The sequence below is a fragment of the Lissotriton helveticus genome, chromosome 1_1 (assembly GCF_964261635.1).
Source record: "Lissotriton helveticus chromosome 1_1, aLisHel1.1, whole genome shotgun sequence".
Taxonomy (NCBI): Eukaryota; Metazoa; Chordata; class Amphibia; order Caudata; family Salamandridae; genus Lissotriton; species Lissotriton helveticus.
The window spans coordinates 103,916,061-103,934,376 of record NC_136057.1 but is presented as its reverse complement, the minus strand read 5'-3'; the positions used below and the strand labels follow the sequence as shown (position 1 = coordinate 103,934,376).

General features: G+C 47.7%; 1 protein-coding gene across 3 annotated transcripts in view; it reads right to left on the bottom strand.

The window, feature by feature from the left end:
• The window catches only part of LOC144759449 (uncharacterized), a 68,864-nt gene extending 50,770 nt beyond the window's left edge, over positions 1 to 18,094 (bottom strand). Inside the window, exons 1-3 of one of the 3 annotated variants that reach the window (XM_078646498.1) lie at positions 17,823 to 18,094; positions 17,671 to 17,735; positions 5,153 to 5,240 (exon numbers count right to left, since the gene is read on the bottom strand). The gene's annotated coding sequence lies outside the window, so the exon portion shown is untranslated. Of the gene's footprint in view, positions 1 to 5,152; positions 5,241 to 17,670; positions 17,790 to 17,822 lie in introns of those variants that run through there. The other 2 variants (XM_078646487.1, XM_078646492.1) reach the window with 2 other exon arrangements.
• Between the last annotated feature and the right edge of the window lie 222 nt (positions 18,095 to 18,316).

The window sequence follows — 18,316 nt, the reverse complement described above, 5'->3', positions numbered from 1 at the left end:
TACGCACCATTGGTTAACATTGGTGCGTGCGTGCGCTTTCCGCACATCTCCCGAATCCCGAGGGCCATCCCCGACTTCAGCATTGCTTGTCCTGACTGCTCCCAGCGATTCCCTAGGCCCTAGGCCTAACCACTGCTCGAGTGGCATCTCTTATACCACTTGTTTAGTATATGGTTTGAGTGGCCCCCTGCCCTCATCCATAATTGTGCAACTTTGTATGTTTAAACAGTGCTTTTGATCTAACGCTTGTGCCCCTTTATTCATAAAGAATACTGGGGATTGGTTTTAGTAATAAATACATATATTTTTATAGTATATACTTGTGTGGTGTCCTTTCATTTGGTATTACAGGATTGTACGTGGTAAAACAGCTCGCTTAACACGACCTCTTAAGTTAAGCCTTTAGGCTGCTTAGTCCATGCTACCCCTAGGATAGCTTGTCTAATAAGGTTGACTTACAACCAGACACCATAAGGGATTGTTTGGTCAGGTAGTAGGTGGTTCCAGAATTGGAAACATCCCCTACCAGGCCAACTTCTCACAAGAAGACATCAACCGCTGTGAGGATTTGCGACAAGAGGATTATGTGTATTGTTGGGTACATTCACTATGGCAGTGATAACTTGGATTGTAGAGGAAGTGTTTCCTGCTTGACGAATGCTGACTGCCACTACTTCAGCATCCATTGAACACCACTCTTTGAACAGCACGTTCATCCAGATGTTGCACCACACGCACAATGCTACGAACATTACTAACTGCTCGGTGTATGGAATGTCAGCTCATCAGAAAAAGGGAGGAACACCTTTTATTCCTCTTCCATTTTCTCATAACGGTTTTTGTCAAGCCTGGTTTGCACTTTTATTGGCTTCTGAAGTGACTAATATTACTGATATTGGTGTAGGGAGGTTAAACTATTATCTTAATAAAGCATGTTATCCTGATGAATAAGGTGATCCGCAAGCTAAAGGGACTAAATGGGAGATGGAGGAGTACCGACGAGGAAATGCTTCAACACATTATGTTTACCCAAATACTCGAACTGCTAAGGGTAATGGACCATTTGTTATAGCTGTAACTGGAGCCCGAGCAGATTTATGTGTGAGTAGTGTTGGGAAAATTCCAGTGGGGAAAACTGAATGTACTTTAGTTATGAACATTGCTGGTAATAATAATAGTAGCTTCACGTCTTCACATAATAACTATTTTATATATGGAAATAAGGGACACTACCATCTACCTGCTGGATGGTCTGGAGATTGCTATGTGTCCTTTTTATTGCCACCTGTATTTTTGGCTCCTGCATCATATCACAAGGACTCAAAAATGTTTAATGACATTTCCAAAAACAGATTTAAGAGGACCGCAAATCACAACGAGGTGGATCAGACTGACACCACACTACAGCAATATGTTGATTTTAATGTGAGGCTATTCTTTGTTGGTGCTGCCCAGAACAGTAGGAAAATCACACGTTTGACGTGGGTCGTAGAGGCTGTGACCAACCAGACAGCTATGGCACTTGGAAACATCACAGAGGAACTACCAATTGCGAGGATTGTGGCGCTCCAAAACCGTATGGTCCTGGACGTAGTCCTGGCTGATCGAGGTGGTGCATGTCGCTTCATCTGGAGTAGTTGCTGCGTGTACATTCCAGATCATGCCCCTTCAGTTTCTGATGCGATCTCTAAACTGCATAAGATTGCTGCTGAGATTCACCCCGATACTGGAACATGAACTTTAACCGGTTGGCTATGGACATTGTTTGTCACCTGGGGCTAGAAACTGTTAACAGTTCTGTATATATTGCTTGAAATTCTAATGACATGCTGTTTATGTATACAATGTGGTCCAATACTTTACTCCATCTGTATCACTGCTTGTACACCTGCCAGACGTGATGTTAAACAAATGAATGCCCAACGTGTACTAGACAAAGAAGTTGATTAAATGATGCATATCGATGTACATGATGTATACTTAGACTCTCCTAGATTATAGATGTCTTCAGCTATTGCTAAAAGGGACGTCTGAGGAAATTTGGCAGAGATCGCTGTTAGCCGATGGGCGGACCACTTTTCCGGGATGCACGCAATATGAAATGATTCAAGTTTGAAAACAGCAAGTTAAAGGTGTGCACTTCAACCCGTCATTTAGTAGCATTGAGCTGAAGCCATCTTGTTTCCGGCAGCCACCTTGTCTGAGCATGTGCTCACCATGTGCTCTTTCCTTCTTCGCTGTTGCTTGCCCTTGTGCTTTGCTCAAGAACTGGCTATACTTAGCCCTTGCTACTCTGCACATGCTCAGAAGAGTCTGTAGCTGCCCATGCACCTGCTCTATTCTGTTACTGTCAGGCTATTTTAACCGAGATCAGCAACTTATCGCCCCTCCTTCTTTGTTGACTGTGCATTCTCTATATGACCACCTACGAATGAAACTCTTCCTATGTGAACTTGTACCGCCTCCTTTTGAGCTCCTGTGTGGGTATAAAAGACCCATGGTCCTTCTTCTCCTTGTGCTCCTTCTTACACTGCCGAAGGGTGTTATGTGGATGAAGTTTCACCTCATGAGGTTTAATACATGGTTTTCTTAACGTTTCAGTTTCCGTGCTAACTTCTATTTGCTGGTCTGAGGACTTGTGTGCAGAGAAGGGCGAACCCCTAGCACTGGTAGGCCTTGCTGAGGTCTACTTCTACAATCGCTTGTTTTAGGTCTTCATGTGGAAGGGAGTGTTTAAGTTTCCGCAGAATGCTCAGCTCCTAATTTGCTCCTTTGGTGACTGTGCTAATGTGATCCTGCATATTCAGATGTTTGTCTAATACCCAAGGATCTAGCAGAGTGTATGATGTGAGGAGAGCAGTTGAGGGCTACAATAGGTTTCAACCAAAGATCGATCTTGGGGATGTTATTCGGCGGTGAGATGAGAAAGAATTCCGTTTTGGCAGTAGTGAGTTTAAGATTGTTATCCGTGAGCCAGTGATGTGTATTTTGCAAGGTGGAATTGAGGAATATAATGTCCTCTGGGAAGGTGATTTTGAGATACAGCAGAATGTCATCAGCGTACATATTATACTGGATGGTAGCGGATTGTAAGTGATTTGCCAGTGGTTCCAGGAATAGATTGAAGATAATGGGTGAGAAAGAAGATCCCTGTGGAAAGCCAAGAGTGATCGCAGAGATGGATTCATTTGGACTCTCTGAGATCTGTTTTAGTGGAATGAGGAAAACCATTGCAATACGACCCCTAATAAGCCCATCCTTTGTTCCAATAGTTTCAGTAGTCTATCGTGATTAACTGTCAAAGGCAGCCATAAAGTTGAGCAGTATCATGGGGGATGATTCATTTAGATCCAGCATTAATATGTCATCCACAAAATAAGTAAGTGCAGATTCAGTGCTCTGACCTTGACGGAAAACTGATTGGTGTTGGTCAAGGAGTTAAAAGTTGTCTATGTGGTTGCAGAGTTGGATCTATACACATTTTTCTAAGAGATACGCAAGAGTAGGGATGTTGGAGATAGGCTGAAAGTTATTAGGATCAGAGCAGTCTGCGTTGTTTTTTTTTAAAAAAAAGTGGGGGTGTCCTGCTTTTAGGCAATCAGGGATAGTGTTTTGATGTAGCGAGGCATTTACTATCTTAGACCATCGGGAGAATGAAGGTTTTGATCTCTTTGAATAAAGATGGAGGTAGAGGGTCAGTGAAGTGATTAGATGGGTTTAATAATGAAAGGATTTTGTAAATGTCACTTTCGTTGATTGTGGAGAAGGTGTGGCACGAGGCATTGTTTTTGGAAGGGTGCCTGGATGGATCACTACCTTCAGTATACTGGGTGGTGAGTGAAAAACTGAGTGAGGAAACCGGTAGTAGTTCATTCACTAGTTGTAGCTCATTCTCTATCTTTGTGGTATTTTCCATGAACAAGGCAGTCAGTTCTTCACAGTTTGGGAGGGTGCTGGTTCCGGCGTGACTGCTGCTTGACTAATTCAAATAGTTTTTGACTGCATTTCTGGCTTGGTCAAACTGTGCTCTAAAGAAATTAGCTTTCACTTGCCTTACTCTTCTGTTGTATGTGTTCCTCGTTGATCTTAATCATTTTAGAAGTTCTAAGGATGGAGAGGATCTCCAGGCTCTTTCTGCTAATCTTAGATTACGTCTTTCGGTGTTCAAGTTGTGGGTGAAATACTAAAAACTGAATAGACAAAGAAATCCTCAGCACACAGTCATAGGTGTAGCAACAATTTGTTAAGTGCACGATGTAAGCACAAATTATACACAAGTTATTTCAATTATTATTTTTTTTTTTATTCTTTTGGTCTTGTTTCAGACAGCCATTACGTATTTCATTGCTTACAAAGGGAAATCATCCCACGACTTTCCCAAGGCTATGTCCTTTTTGATAAAGACCTTTCTTTTGTGGTGATCTATCCAACCCACAAAGGGATTCAGTATCTTGCGCGATGTCAATAAGGCAGTCCATGCATCTGAGGGATCCTATTTTGTCCCCAAATTCTTGAGCTTGTGAGTCGGACGGTCTTGTCCCAAACATCGCTCTCCGTGTAGCTCGAGGGCGATTTCCCTTTTCAGCGGTGGCTGCAGATTGTGCAGTTGCACATTCTTGACCCTGTGGAAGTCAAGGAACAGTTGTCGTTGTACCCCTGTGGCCCCCTGGACTGTGGGCGGAGAGGTGGGGCCTTGATTGCTGCCTAGCAAGGCCAAGGGGGAAATCTCCTGGGGTGCTGGAGACCGAACTTCTCCTTGAGGGTGGTATGCGGCACATGGGATGCTGCACAATATCACGGGCAATTACAACACATTTGACACAAAGGGTTTGCTGTCGAGCTGCATGTGGTCTGGTCCTACTGCTGCAGGCCATTTAGGTCGGCCTGGGGGGGTGTCAGACAGAGCTGCCTCCTCTTCTTGTTTCTTTCTCCTCCCCACCACACTCCATAGAGGATAATACAGTGACTACAGTGCCCGCAGAAGCCTATGGTGGCTGATGAACTGAGGTGGTTGACGCAACCCGGGTCTAGAGCACGGGGGCACCTGGTGTGCACACGATGGACAAGGACAAAACGGCCTGCTTTGCTAGGGCCAACACAATCACACAGTATACTACCCCTCGACACCCCCGTAAAGAATTACAAGACAAACCGGCACTGGCAATGAGGGGGAAGATGGCGCAACTTGCAAACCCTCATGTGTGGAGCTCCTGGCGGCCATCCAGGGTTCCAGGAATCTCCTGAAAAGACAAATTGAGACCGTGTCTATTGATGTGAACATATTGAGAGCCGATTTACGTAAAGTAGCAGATAAAGTGTCCACGGCGGAGGGAGATATAGTGGACTTAAATGGAGAGGTGGCAGCATTTAAGCAGCACGTGGCCCAGACGTCCAGTCACAAAGGCCCTTGAGTGCCGGGCCAAAGTTGCGGAGAGGCGCGCAAGGCACAGCAACATAAGAGTCCTAGGGTTCCCTGAGCAAGTTGAGGAGGACAGGGAGAAGCAATTCCTGGAGCGATGGATATGCACCCAGTTGCGTCCGTGAGGCTTATCCGAACTCTTTGCAGTGGACAGAGAACACAGAGCCATGGTGCCTTCACCCCACCCCACCCTCCCCCAGTACTTCCCCCCGGACTCCCTCCCAGGCAATAATCGCCAAAATATTGATCTATCAAGATAGAGACTGTATCCTCTGGGCTGCAAGAGAGACGGACGGGGACCCACCAGATGAACAGAGAATTAGATGGGCGAGGACGGCACCATGCATTGAAAACCATCAAGCTGGGTGCCTCCTCCTCACCGAACACTGAATCTGGGCCTGACACAGAGGGGATACTCCGGAAACACTGAACCCGACGATGTACATAGTCCTTGAAACCATCCTGAAAGCAGTTCCAGCGACGGAAGCTCCATAAAAAAGGGGACATCCACACAGGAACTGAACTACTGTTGGCTGCTCTGACATTTATAATAATTAAAGAATGAAGTGCATGTGGGCCACACATTTACTACTGGGGGGGGGTGCCTGGAGTGGCAAGAGGGTAACGACAATCCAAATGTAACATTGAGAGTACTGCAACCTTATTGGGGACCCCCGCTGGACTACACTTCCCTTGAAGGGCATTTTGTAGGTATTGTGATGGGCGGGCTAGGTTGTGAGGCTGGTTAATTTGGGAAGTTCAGTGGCCCCTTTTGGGCTGCAAGGGAAGCTGCGCACATCCTGGAACTAGCATGGGAGGGCATTGACGATAGCGCTGTTGCATGTTACCGGTCCTTGGGGGGTGGAGGGAGCATGGCACAGTTTTCTTTGTTTGTTAGTAGTTGTTATATGCAGCACATGTGGAATGTGGGTGGAGTGCACAGCTGGGGACTGGGACAACACCGAGCTAGATATCGCTATGGCAATGGAGGTTAAGTTCCTTAGTTGAGATGTAAGGGGATTGGGTACAAAACGTAACAGAGTACTTAGGTTTCTTAAGCGACACCACGTCTGAGTGGCCTGCTTGCAAGAAACCCACCTAGATGATGTGGGAGCCAATAGGTTGATAAAAAAAATGAAGAGGCCAGATATTTCACTCATCCTATTTTACTTATGCGAGAGGTGTATTGATATGGGTGGCTCTTGGGACGCCGTTTGTCTTGCAGTACATGAAAGCCGACGTGAACATCCGCTATGTCCTACTCAGGGCGATACTTGACAGACGGGATATCACTATCCTAAATACCTATGCCCCAAACATAGGCGATCTGGGCTTTTATCAGTCCATACAAAACATACTGGCCCCGGACCTGGACGCTCCTCTTCTCTGGATGGGGGATTTTAATTGAGTGTTGGATCCAAACTTGGACAGGCACCCTCCTAGACAGGGAAATAAGCCGCAGATGACCAAGAGGCACCGGGAGGTAATGGAGGACTTGGGAATAATGGACATAGGGAGAGATAGGCACCCAACGCAGAAATTGTATACCTACTCATAACACACACAGCAGGTTGGACAGGGTCTTTGTGTCAGGGATGGAGGCCTTCCTAACGTGGAGGTGACCCATCTGGCTCGATTGCTGTCTGATCATGCCCTGATCAGTTGTGTGGCACGCTGGGTCACCCCCACTCACCTACCCAGAACATGGCAAATGCCGGCAGACATTCTAGAAGACCTGGTTGGGAAGGAAACCACATCCCATGTGTTGACAGACTAAATGACAATCTACTGGGAGGGTGCGACCACCACTAGGGCAACGGAATGGGAGGCACTGAAAGTGGTGGTACTGGAGGCCTGTATGAGACTGACATGCAGCGTTCGCAGGCAGCTGCAACGAGTCCTCAGGGAAGAGGAGATGACATTAGCGGAAGCACGTGCTGCAGATCTGACCAAACCAGCTGCTGCTGATGATCTGGAGTGGGTCGTACGTACACGCATCAGTGACATGTGGGAAAGACTAGATTAAATATACACACCGTCAGTATCAGCAGCAGCTGCATGGAGAGGGGCACAGGTCCGGACACCTTCTAGCTTGGATTCTCCAGAGGGAGCAGGCCCCTACCCTGAACACTGCTCATCGACAGGTGAGACCGTATACACCAAGGCCTCAATCCTGGAGGTGTTCCAATGACACCGACAGACAGTCTATGCAGCAGACCCAGCGGTCAGGGAGAACCCGATACAAACCATTCCTGCAAACACTGACCCTGATGCACCTCCCCTCATTGGCCTCTACAGAGCTGGACTCACAGCTGTTTCTTGAGGAAGTACAGGAGGCACTACTGATGGATGTATGACGGTACAATGAGGGCCATTTCAACGCGGTCTGTTAGATCGCGGTTTTCACAACGCAAGTTGTTACATCGACTTGCGCTGGAGGGGCGCTGGATTTAGGAATAGTGTGAATTACTATTCCAACTCCAGTCTACATACTGTAGGGAAGATGTTGGAAACAGTAATTTACACTATTCCTTAGTCTACAACACCCTCCAGTGCAAGCCGATGTAACGACTTGCCTAGTGAAAACCACGATGTAATAGTACCACGTTGAAATGGATGCGTGGTAAACGATGTCTCCCCAACTGATGCTCCTGGGGGCTAAGGCCCCTGGAGATGGGCTTCCACCTGAGTTATATTGACCGTACTCTGCCACTGGCGTTACTGTGGATTTTTTGGGAGGCCTTTGACCATAGAATCTTACCCCCCACCATGAGACAGTGAGAGATCTGTATGATGGAGGGTGCCCGGGCAGAAATTTGCCCACTATAATAAGAATTTGTGAGGACTATCACCACATAACTAAGCTCACAGACCAGCAGGGCACGGAGCATTACGCCCCTGAGGCGATAGTGGAACAATTCCGCAGATTTTACTCTGATTTACACACAGCACGGGGGAGTGCGACGGACGCGGACGCCTATCTATCCGACATTGCCTGTGCGTGGCTGTCGGGTGGCCACCGTCAATCTTTGCCAACCCATAGATGAAGCTGATATAAAGGCGGTGGTATGCACGTTGCCCAACCAAAAGGCGCCATGGCCCGACGGGCTTACGGCTGGATTCTATAAAGAATACATCGATCTGCTTGCGCCTTATCTGCTTGAATTGTATGCAAAGGCACATGAAACTGACGTACTGCCAAGCCCGGATAATTACGCTGTTAAAAAAAAGAAAAGGCTCCGGACAGGTGCGAATCATATAGGCAGTTGTCTCTGATAAACCTTGACGCTAAGATACTGGTGAAAATATTAGCTACCAAGCTCCAGCCCCTCATGCCCAACCTGGTTCTCCGGACCAATCGGGATTTATCCCGGAGCGCTCCACGTCTAATAATCTGAGAACTATCTCTACCATGTTCCTTGTACTGAACCATGAACTGCCAGCCGCCGTAGTCCTCCTGACGCAGCAAAAGCCTTTGACTCCATTGAGTGGAGTGACATGTTCCATGTACTGCACCGCATGGGATTCCCGCCACTGTTCCTGGGTTGGATAGTACTTTTGTACAACAGCCCTGTGGCGCTGGTGCGAGTGGGGGAGACTGACAGCACACCCATTTCAAATATATAGGGGTACCCATAAGGGTTGCCCCCTCTCACCTCTACTGTTTTCACTGGCACTTGAGCCACAGGCTTGCATCATACGGCAGCGCCACAGAGAATCTGCACTGAATTTCTTACATCGCCCGGTAGGTTATCACTGTACACAGATAATACGGTGTTATTTTGAAGGGAGCCGGATCGGTATCTGCCGCAGTTGTTAAGGGCAATATATTCGGTTTGGACTCTTCTCAGGAAAACAAATAAATTGGGAAAATCGATAGTTATACCACTAAGAGTGAACACGCCCCCCCCTCTCCCCCCGCAACTATGGACTACCCTTTTGTGTGGACTACGGACCCGGTGAAATACTTGGGTGTGTGGATACACCGGGACCCCTAACTGGTGATCAGGGAGAACTATGGCAGAGCAAATGCTGTTCTCAAACAGCAGGTAGACAGATGGAACAAGCTGCCACTCTCTCTGGTAGATCGAATAGCGATCATTAAAATGGTTGTGCTACCACGCTTTCTATATTTATTCTGTAACATCCCAATTAAGCTGACAAAAGTTTTTTTCAGGGATGTCCGCTCTATTCTCACTCGCTTGATATGGGGGGGAAAGCAGGCCAGGGTAAGCTGGACTATACTCACACTGGACTACGCTAGAGGAGGCTTCAGTGCTCTGGACCTCCTTGTATATTACTTTTCCGCCCAGGCACAATATGCCTACTACTGGTTTAGAAAAAACGTAGATACTCTGTGCACACTTTTTTATTCCTCAATTTGTTTTTTAAACTATCAAAATTATATCATGTGCTGCTCCATTCGTTGCACTGCGTCCATCAGTATGCCTGAACTCAGAATAATAAAATACACCTTTAAGTGAAGTTTATTTTAATATTCTGTGTTTGCAAATAACACTTTTAGAAAATAGGTATTTGCTTTTCTAACCATTCAAACCTGCCTCTGCTAGGATGTGTATTCCTATGTCTGGTTTCATGAAGCGACAGGGCTGGGGAATTCCAGGAGACAGGCTGAGTCACCCAGTGGTGAATAGAGAGATCTGCATCTTGAGGGAGGAGTGCACCTGAACTCTGAATAGGGCTGTGCCTGCCTTCCACAATGCTGGCTCCACCCCATGGGTAGCGGCTGATGTCTCTGCCCTGCACACTGAAAGAAGAGAAGGAGTCCTGTCAACAAAGTGCTCCAGGACTGTACTTGCCTTCCACAATGCTGGCTCCACCTCCTGTGGGGCGTCTGATGTTTCTGCCCTGCACTGTGGAAGGAAAGGAGAAGTCTGGTAAACAAAGTGCTCTGGAACTGGTTTGGACTAGGCACAGGCCCCTCTCCCCTCAGAGAGCAAAGGATTTAGGGGTATTAGTATTGGGACCCTGCTCCCAAGAAATTAGATCACTTTGGACTACTAGAAAAACCCTTTACTGAGGAGAGGAACCTGAAGAAACTGAGGAGAGACTATTCCCAAGCTGAAGTGCTGCTTGGGGGATTGGCCTGCAGTGGTGGCCTTACTGCCAAAGGAAGGAGAAAGGAACTTTGTGTACTTTGCTTTCAACTTGTGAAGGATCTCCAAGGGCTTGGAAAAGAGCTTGCCTCCTGCTGAAGTCTCAGGGACAACAGACTTCACCCCCCAGCTCACCAGAGTTCTTGTGGAAGTGCCTGCTGCTGTTTTGGGCCTTCTGAGGAACTGCGTGTCGCAAGGAGCTGGAAGCACGACTCAACGAGAAGAAGCGTGTCGCCGTCGCTGTGCCTGCCGTAGCAACTCCGGAGAAAGGAGGGTGTCGCCGCAGGAACTGTCGCACTACACCGCATCGGAGAGAAGCGTGCTGCAACGAAGAGGAAGCGTGTCGCCGTCGCTGCTGCTGCCGTCGCGACTCCAAAGGAGGGTGTCGCCGCTGAATCTGTCGCACTGCAAGGCATCAGGAAAAGAATCTCGCAACGAGGTCGGAGCGTGTCGCCGTCTATGTGCCTGCCGTCGCAAATCCGAAGGAGGGTGTCGCCGCTGGAACTGCCGCATTGCACCGCATCGATCAAGAGCACCTCGCATCCCCCGAGACGCGCGCCGCCGTGGGAGCTGCTGCCGTTGCATCTTGGATTTTGCCTCTGTAGTTGTCGCATCGAGCGGAAGCTTCACGCATCGTGGGAGAAGAGTGTCGCCGCTGGAGCTGCTGCCGTCGCATCTTGGATGTCTCCGCTGTAGTCCACGCATCGAACCGAGAGCTTCTCACATCCCCGAGAAGCGTGCCGCATCTGGAAGATCTTCACGTCTTTATTTCTTTGTATCTGAACTTTGCCGCATTTCCCATCGCTGCGACATTGCTTGTCGTGGAAGCGCAACGCAACTTTAGGTACATTGACGCAGAGTGTCGCATCTAAGAACTGAACAGAACTAAGCTTAAATCTACCAACTTAAAGTAATCAGAGTGTATTTTTGTTGTTTATGGTCTTGTGGTAACTCTATATAAAGTATACTTATTTTTTTTATAAAACTTGTGTGGTGTCCATTTGTAGTGTTGTTACTGTATGTGGTCACAACTGCTTAACTTACAACGCCTCTGAAATAAGCCTGGACTGCTCACGCCACGCAACCTAGAGGGTGAGCAGGGGTTATTTTTGGTGTGTAATCCCCTTTCCCTGACTAGAGGAGAGGGTCTCTGCGTGTCACAAATACCTACCTGTGCCAACCAGAGACCCCCCAAATCTAACATAAACCAAAAAGGTTTTCCATCCAGATTTATACAGAACAATCATTCAATGAATGCAATATTCCAACCATGATTCTTCATTCTTTTCATGAATTTTATTTTTCAAGATCATTCATTTAATTTCTTCCAAAGCAACGATATAAATATCCAATAATATTTTACCCATGGATTTCACAAACCCAATGCATTTTGGGTCCATACATTGGATATTTATATCGTTGCTTTGGAAGAAATTAAATGAATGATCTTGAAAAATAAAATTCATGAAAAGAATGAAGAATCATGGTTGGAATATTGAATTCATTGAATGATTGTTCTGTATAAATCTGGATGGAAAACCTTTTTGGTTTACTAGAAAAAGTGTGCACATTCACCAGGGAACGGCACGCCTGACCTGACCATTTTCACAGTACTACTGGTTTAGACCGCAAAATTACACTCCACGTGTCGCAGTGGAAGATGGGGATGTACACCCAACCCTGTTATCTGGGGTCATCACACATACAAACAGAGGTACGCCATGAACTGAAATCAATATTATAGACACGACTATTGCAGCATGCCAAGCTATAGGCAAAAAAACGAATAGGCTCCCCGTTTATGCTCCGGGCACTGCCCCTTGCACATCATGCGGCCTTATCGGTGACGAGGGAAAAAGTCCACTAAGGGCATTGAGATAAGCGGGCATGATGACTATGCGAAACATATACCCAGATGGGCACTTCCTTATGACAGAAGACCTGAGTTACATAACCAATCCCTCACCGTTGTTTAATTTTACCATTCATAGGCTGCGGCAAGCGATCAAAGCCCACTATGCGACGTACCGATCTGAACCCCCGGTACTGCCGGCGCTGCAAACGCTACTGGTTGCACCTACTATTCGTAAACTAGTAACAAAACTCTAGACAGAGGTGTAAAATGGGATAGATCTTGGATCTGATAAGAGTCTTACCCGAGGGAATAGCAGTTTAACTCCACCACTACCAGAAACGTAATGGGACCATATTTGCAAGCTGACCGGTGCCCTCACACCCAAAGGTAACTTGCGCATCAAACATTTCAAATACATTCACCAAGTCTACCACACGCCTGTTAAACTACACAGATGTGGCCTTAGAGAAACTAATAACTGTAAAAGATGCGGACAGCCGGAAGCTGACTTCTTACATCTGGTGTCTGGGTGCAGACGAGAGATGTTGTTCTGGGAAGGGGTATTGCAATACCTACAGGAAATGACTGGGATTGTATTGCAGTGTGTTCCGTCAGTATGTTTGCTATGCCATGTACCTCACTTAAAGGGTGCGATGGGAAATTTTGTGCGCGCTGCGCTGTTATTGGCCAAGCACCGAGTTGCGCTGCACTGGGAAAGTGCATTGGCTCCTACGACTAAGTGTTGGGTAAACGATATGATTTATTGTAATGAAAATCTTGTATTATATGTAGAGGAGCTACTGGCTGCGTCAAGGCCCAGGGATATATGGGAACCTCTATGTCAATACCTGCTAGGTCTGGCTTCCACTGACACACAGTTTGATTAGCGTCACTACTAATATAATCAAATGATGTGCTGCCACAGGATATGTTTAATTGGTCACAGCAAATGCTGATGAGTCAAATACTGGTATTGTTTGAACACTGTTGGGGTAAAACTCAGTCACAAATGGTTGTATGATTGTTCATGGCAGTGAAATTGTAAGTATTATTTCAAATGCCAATAAAAAGACAAATATTTTAAATAAATACTCAGACACTTAAAAAAAGAGAAGATGCAATAGGAACAGAAGAGACAACAGAAGAGACAAATTGATATGATAGTCAACAATATTGTTATGTCTTTTAGCAATAAAAGCAAATTTTAACAAGCATTTGCAATGCAATAGGTCTCGCATTATGAAAGTTTGAGCTATTGGTCTTGTAAATGACAATTTTTTTATTTATGTGTTGATTTATAAAATAGCTAAATTAATAGCTTTGTCATTTTCAATGCCAATAGTTATAACTTTCGCACATGTGACGACTATAGCATTTGTAATGCAACATGTTTTGTATTTACGTGACTTAGATGTATTGATATTACAAATAGCAACGGCTTTTAATTTTTTTAAATAATTAATACTTAAATAAAAGTGATTGTAATTTATATTGGCAATAGCTTAAACTTTTGTAAATAACGTTTGTGAAGATTATGTTCAGTGTATTTTATTGTGATGAAAATCCAAGAACAGAAGTGAAATAACATCTTTTTGTGACATTTGTAATAAAGCTTGAAACATTGAGAGAACATAATTGAACCAGTTGTTGTTGAATGGTTGCACAGATTGATGCTGTGATGTCGCGGAGTGATGTTGTGATGGCACGGAGTGATGTTGTGGTGGCGCTGAGTGATGTTGTGGTGGCGCTGAGTGATGTTGTGGTGGCGCTGAGTGATGTTGTGGTGGCGCTGAGTGATGTTGTGGTGGCGCTGAGTGATGTTGTGGTGGCGCTGAGTGATGTTGTGGTGGCGCTGAGTGATGCTGTGGTGGCGCTGAGTGATGTTGTGGTGGCGCTGAGTGATGCTGTGGTGGTGCTGAGTGATGCTGGGATTGCGCTGAGTGATGTTGTGGTGGCGCTGAGTGATGTTGTGGTGGCGCTGAGTGATGTTGTGGTGGCGCTGAGTGATGTTGTGGTGGCGCTGAGTGATGCTGTGGTGGCGCTGAGTGATGTTGTGGTGGCGCTGAGTGATATGGTGGCGCTGAGTGATGCTGTGGTGGCGCTGAGTGATGCAGGGATTGCGCTGAGTGGTGCTGTGGTGGTGCTGAGTGATCCTGTGGTGGTGCTGAGTGGTGCTGTGGTGGTGCTGAGTGATCCTGTGGTGGTGCTGAGTGATGCTGTGGTGGTGCTGAGTGATGCTGTGGTGGTGCTGAGTGATGCTGTGGTGGTGCTGCTGAGTTCTCTCTGCAACTGCACTCTGAATCTGCACTCTGAATCTGAAATCTGCACTCTGAATCTGCACTCTGCACTCTGAATCTGCACTCTGCACTCTGAATCTGCACTCTGCACTCTGAATCTGCACTCTGCACTCTGAATCTGCACTCTGAATCTGCACTCTGAATCTGCACTCTGAATCTGCACTCTGAATCTGCACTCACAATCTGCACTCTGAATCTGCACTCTGAATCTGCACTCTGAATCTGCACTCTGAATCTGCACTCTGAATCTGCACTCTGAATCTGCACTCTGAATCTGCACTCTGAATCTGCACTCACAATCTGCACTCACAATCTGCACTCACAATCTGCACTCTGAATCTGCACTCTGAATCTGCACTCACAATCTGCACTCTGCACTCTGAATCTGCACTCTGCACTCTGAATCTGCACTCTGCACTCTGAATCTGCACTCTGCCCTCTGAATCTGCACTCTGAATCTGCACTCTGAATCTGCACTCTGCACTCACAATCTGCACTCTGCACTCACAATATGCACTCTGCACTCACAATATGCACTCTGCACTCTGAATCTGCACTCTGCACTCTGAATCTGCACTCTGCACTCTGAATCTGCACTCTGCACTCTGAATCTGCACTCTGAATCTGCACTCACAATCTGCACTCACAATCTGCACTCACAATCTGCACTCACAATCTGCACTCTGCACACTGCACTCTGCACACTGCACTCTGCACACTGCACTCTGAATCTGCACTCTGCACTCTACATATGGTATGTTATGCTTACATACGTTCCATATATTATTCATGTATATGCCACATTTAGTTAAGAATATATGTTCTGTTTAGTTACATCACTTTGTTTGTATACCCTTTTATGCTGCTCTAAAGTTATTTCAATGGGTGAAATGCGGAGCCTGGGTAGCAGGAAGGAGAAGATAAGAGAGTGCATCGAGTGCGGACTTGTGAGCAAGCGCCTCAAGCCATCAGGATGCTACTTCAAGGCACGTAGACAGGGTCGTAATACCCAATAATACTCGTAAAGGTAGCTACAAAAAATGGCGTTAGGTTGTGCACACACCCTGCAAAGATGCGTGTAGCGCCTGAAGTCACAAATTGAACCTGGTGTTGTTCGCTACAATAGACGATAGTTATCAGTGAGGTTTGTTCCACCATGAAACGAAAGTTGGCTGCCGAGAGTAACAAGGCAGTGCTGGGAGGGGGGCTGCGCACCAACTGAAGTGCTCTGGTTGCACGGCCTGCGGCCGTGTGAAGTGATAAGACTTTGAAGTATGTCACGGCGCCTGAGGGGAGAGCAGAGAGAAGAGAAGGCTCGTGCTGGCAGAAAGGACGGCCGTGGTAGGTGGGAGGAGAATTCGGCATGGCTGGGGAGGGGAGGAGAAATGAAAGTAAAGGCTGTGTTTGCGGGGAGAGAGAGGGGAGGTGCTGGTGTGGGAGGAGTGCTGCTACGGCCTGGGGGAAGCTGGCTGGGGAGGGGGGAGGAGAAATGCAAGTTTATGGCCCAAAAGCGCGTGCCTGTGGCCACGTGAACTTCATGAAAACCGCAGCAAAAAGCTAGTGGTTTCATGAGGATTTAACTTTCCCATTAATTTTTCACTTTCGAAAAAAAAAAAAAAAAGGTACGCACCCACTTCGCATGGCAGTTGAGGGTTAAGAGGGAAAAGGAATACATTGTGGAAATTAGAGGGGATACAGGAGGTGTTACAGAGTCGGACATCTAAAAGGCGCACATATTTGGTCACTTTTGCGAGACCTTATACCCGACAGAGGAGACGAAGAGACAGACCCATGTTGAATATCTGGATGAGGTCACTCCTCCTCAAGTAACGGAGGCGCAGAGAGGGTCACTGGGAGCCCTATTACAGAGGAGGGGGTTCAGGGAGCAATGGGGACCCTTAAGCTTCATACAGGCCCGGCCCAGAGGGGCGACTGCACAGCTTTGACTAAACATTTAACTCTGAGCTCACTGCACGTTTAGTGTCTATTTTAAACATGTGGCTGTCTGAGGGGGAGGGGGGATTCACTGCATCTCAGAGTGAAGCTCTTATTTCAGTTATTATCAGTGCTTTAAATGGGCCGGTACTCACCGGTACTGGGTACCGGCACTTCTCATTTTTATCGCTTTGAGTACCGGCACTTCTCTGCTGCCAAGGAGAGTACCGGTACTCATCAAAGGACGTTTATGTTTGCTAGTGCTCACTAGCACGAACGAGGCTGTCTGACAGCCAAAGCACCTGCGTAACCCAAGCGGAGCCACCTCTAAACTATTCGGCAGGGCTCATTCACATAATGTCCGGTGTTCCCCCCCACGCTGTGTTTGACAGAGCAGGGTCCATTCAGGCCCTGTGCTGTCAATCACATTCACACCATGGTGTGTACACACTCGAATCCAGGCATCCCGCTGACAGCAGCAATAGCAGCAATAAAGAAAGCTGTGGGAGATAAGGGGTGTAAAATGGCCTTTATCCCACCAAAGTCTTTTGAATGAGTGTCTATCTGCTTGTGTCTGGGTGTTTGCATGTTTGTGTGTGTGTGTGTGTGTGTGTGTGAGTGAAAAAAGCAAGTGAAAGAGGGAGAGAATCCAGACACTAGGGAGGTATTTTAAAGGACATTCTGGGAATGAATGCTTGTGTGAGCATTGCTGCTTGTTTCTGTGATTGCGCACTTAAGAATATATAATCGGCCACGTAGTAGAAGTGTCATATGTCTTGTCCTTAGCCCCGCCCCTAGCCCCGCCCACTTGCTACACTCCTAGCCTGATTGTAAGAGTACCTGCATTTATTTTTTCCCTAAAGCATGGTTAGTATACCAAAGCAGGGCTCGGATCCAGGGCCTGGGGCTCATCCCGACCCAGGACTCTTAACCCTGGGTGGAAGACTAGATTTGAAGACTCGCTGTTGGCTCCGGCGCTATGCTCCCTCCCCCGCCCCCCCCCCCCCAGTGATGGAGTCTGCCCCCCCCTGACAGCCTCGCACGTACCCGCGTCAGTCGCGCGCCTGTAGGAACGTGGCGGAGCGCTGCATGGCGGCGTCGGCCTCGCGCGCCTCTTGTCTCTGGGGTCAGCTGGTGGGGTCGGCCTCGCGCGCCTCTCGTCTCTGGGGTCAGCTGGTGGTGGCGTCGGCCTCGCGCGCCTCTTGTCTCTGGGGTCAGCTGGTGGCGTCGGCCTCGCGCGCCCCTCGTCTCTGGTCAGCGGTGGACAGCTGACTTGTCTGCGCTTCCTCGTGCTCCGCTTCTTCCGGGTTCTTCTCTTCCGCCTTCCTGTGACGTGGACTTGTTCTCCCGTTTGATAGGTCCATCGGTCATGACGCGGTATCCAGGCCACGCAGCTGTCAGGGTCAGCCCCTGGGTCGCCTCACAGGCCGCCGCTGCCCCGTCACCTCCGACGCACTTTCTTCATTCTTATTTCTTCTGGTCTTCTAACCCCTCCCCCGGGGCAGCCTGGCCCGGCCCGGCCTCAGCCTCGTGATCACGCCCTTATTTATCTTCAGCGGCCTCCATGCGCCTCCCTCTCGCTCCCCACACTGAAATGGCTTCTGCGGCCCGTACCCCCTCCCTGGGAGACTCACCGACTGCCCAGGGTCACAGCAGGCTGAGGCGCCGAGATTCAAACTCCGCTCCCTGCCCC